The following is a 3466-nucleotide window of genomic DNA, read 5'->3' on the forward strand; positions in this document are numbered from 1 at the left end:
CTTTGCCTTTTCGAATTCCAATGGTCCGGCGTGAGCCTAGAAACCATAGAGATAACTGCTATTGTTGCTCATGTAACGTGCAAGGCTATAACACTACAACTAAAAGGAAATTTCTTATCAGAATCTTCAATCCACTATAAGACCTGTTGCTCATGGATCTGATGTATCTGTACCTACTCCACCGGAGACTCTTGATATAAGTTTCAACTGATTCTGGATCTGATGCTAGTAGAAATGATGATAGAGGTTGTTTTCAACCTGAAATGTCTGGTGAACCACAACTTTTCACACAAGATTTCATCAAAACAATAGGGAAATGGAGAGGAGGTATCACGGAAGATGGAACATCAGCATGGTGGCTGAATACTGTTGGTCATTGGAACGAGATGTTCCAGACACAATACATCTGCCAGTATAATATTTTGTATGGAGCTCATTAAGGGACAAATTTACTAGTACTCGTATGACATTTAAGCTCCATTATGGGCACTCACCCTCTTTTTCAAAGTTTATAACTTCTGTATATTCTGATATTTTATTTATACGAATTTCTCATTTATTCTGACAGCAGTTTTAAGACCCATTTCCCAGGATGAGAGGACTTCTGTATCTTTACATGCATGGTAACTTCTTCTCCAGTAGAGGAGGAGAAGAATGGGAATGGAACAAGAGGGTATACACAAAGTAGTAAAACCAGGTATGTATACAAAATTCAATCTTAGAAGTTCTTAGAGCAGTCTCTGCGAAATCTTTGATATGTTTTGTTCATCTTAAAGTTTGTTTATTATTATTTTTTTTTGTAATTCTTTTCCTAAACACAACCAGGGGTTAAATTAAGCAGACTGCAATTTTCATCCTTTTTGTTTTGACGTACAGTATTCATATTGTACAGCGAATCGCCATCCTCAGTTTTGCCGCTATATCGCTACTGCAAACCTGATCATGGAAGGACTTCTCTTCTTCCAAAATTCCAATTTTGTCACTGAATACGTAGTTAAAATTTATTATTCAATTCCTAAGTTTCATTATCGTTGTTCTTAACCTCTTCAATGTATATGTATTCAGTATATATTTCTGAGTATGATTTTATTTAACTCTAAGCTTTCATCATTTATCTAAGTTTAATTTACTTTTGTGTTCTGTGCATATTATAATTAACTTTATTTTAATTATAAATTTTGCTTGGTCTAACTTGTTTACGTCTCTGTTCCATTTTCTAGTGTATATATTTTTTGTCTCGTTTCTACACATACACACGTTTTCATGAATTTTCCCTCATTGTTTTCTTCTGCAGCGAGAAATCACATTGAAAACCAAAAGTAATTTTAAACAAATAATAATTAATATTATTTTATCTCAAAATGATACCCAAATAAAAAATCATTTCAGATATACAAGTTTTATACGAGATACTTACAGAGGTAACGCTACGAGAAATAGTAGATTCAAAATTTCTTAAGCTATTTAGAATGCCACATTAACAACGTTCATTAAAAAACGTCCAAACGAAACCTCTACACTCTACCCTAAAGGCAGTCTACAAAAGAGTAAAAGGAACGTATTAATGATCAAATTTGTTGACCATGATAATGATTTAGCTTATTTAAGCATTGGTTTGCCCTTGTGGTAAGGTTGGTATAACTTAAACTAGTGTGGACCAGTTGGTAGTACACTGGACTAAGGACAGTTATAGCTTTTCTTCACTTTCTTCTTCTTCATCGGGATTTGGTCCATGTTTTGGACCAGGGAGGGTCACGTTCAGCGTAGCCCCCCCCCTCTCTGGAATTGTTATTTTGTTTGCACTGTTAGTGAATCCTAGATAATAACCCTTGTTAAACTTTTCTTAACGGGTAAGTTTGTTTGTTTTGAATTTCGCGCAAAGCTACACGAGGGCTATCTGCGCTAGCCGTCCCTATTTTAGCAGTGAAAGACTAGAGGGAAAGCAGCTAGTCATAATCACCCACCGCCAGCTCTTCGGCTACTCTTTTACCAACGAATAGTGGGATTGACCGTTACATTATAACGCCCCCACGGCTGAAGGGGCGAGCATGTTTGGGGGGATGGGGATTCGAACCCGCGACTCTCAGATTGCGAGTCGAATGCCCTAACCACCTGGCCATGCCGGGCCTCTGACTTCCTTCCCTCCAGTCAATCAATTCAACATTAGGGACGGCTAGCGCTGATAGGCCTTGTTTAGATTTACGTGAATATCTGAGATAGACTTATAATGAGGTTTTAGTTGGTGTGTTATTTTAGTTACAAGCATTTTCTACTTCAGATTTGTGCTGGAATTACTTCCCAAGCATTTAAAAAAAATTTATAATGAAATAACTATCACACCAAATAAGACATTCTTAAAAAAACAAACTTGCATTATTAACGATCGTATTCTATAGATAATACCTTTAAAAAAACGCGGAATTCTATTGTACATAAATTTTATTACAAGTACGTAAATAATGATTAATGAACTTGATGTACTTCAGCACGATGTAATCTACTTGAAGAGAATTTAAAATTACACAAAAGTGTTGTAGCTAGTGGTTAAATCATTTTATTTTTTCACTGAAACACGAAGCGCGTACAGTCACTATTAACGAACCGATAACACTACAACAAAACTTGTTCGAAGTTATGAGCTCTTCAAAAAGCACAAACTCTAGGTGATCTTGACCCACTTCGCACATCGCTTTGTTTTCGAGTAATAAGAGAAAGTAACGTTCAACAATGCCAAATTTAAGTCGTGTTCATTGGTTGTTTTTATCTATCACGACCATAAGGCGAACGTGGGGATTATGCATCCAGTCGGGTTTCTCCGAGCATATAATGTTGATTACCACACTTGCTTGTCACGTATGTTGAATACCATCGTCTGCTTGTTTTCGAAGTGCTCAAGTTGAGATGCCTCTATCAACTTTCAAGGTCAACGGTGTCAAAATATTGTATCCAAATTCTAGTTTCTGTATCGATACTTATCTTGAATTATACTTGACAGATCCGAAATAAACTTGGTAGAATTAAAAGTTGTAATTTTTATATACGAACTTACCTAGCGTAAAAGCCTCTTACTATGCGGTCATGTTTGTTTGTAATTAAGCACAAAGCTACACATTGGGCTATCTGTGCTCTGCCCACCACGGGTATCGAAACCCGATTTCTAGCGATGTAAGACCGCAGACATGCCGCTGTGCCACTAGGGGGCTCCAGTCATGTAGCAGATTTGATTAAACGTCGTAGAAAAAGGTCTTACAAACTCAACAGTTTCTTTACATTTACCAGCTGTAGATAATTTATGAACAATATATAAATATCTTAATAATAGTTTTAGGTAGATTGTTTAGGCAGAGTATTCACGATGAAACTTAGTTGAATGGACGGTAACTGCCTGTTGTAGAAACACAAGTGTAGAGGACGACGTTTTCGAAGAGTCTTCCGCTTTTTGTCTCTAGGTCAGTGACGAAAGGCG

This window comes from Limulus polyphemus, unplaced genomic scaffold, assembly GCF_000517525.1.
Source record: "Limulus polyphemus unplaced genomic scaffold, Limulus_polyphemus-2.1.2 Scaffold32, whole genome shotgun sequence".
Lineage (NCBI taxonomy): Eukaryota > Metazoa > Arthropoda > Merostomata > Xiphosura > Limulidae > Limulus > Limulus polyphemus.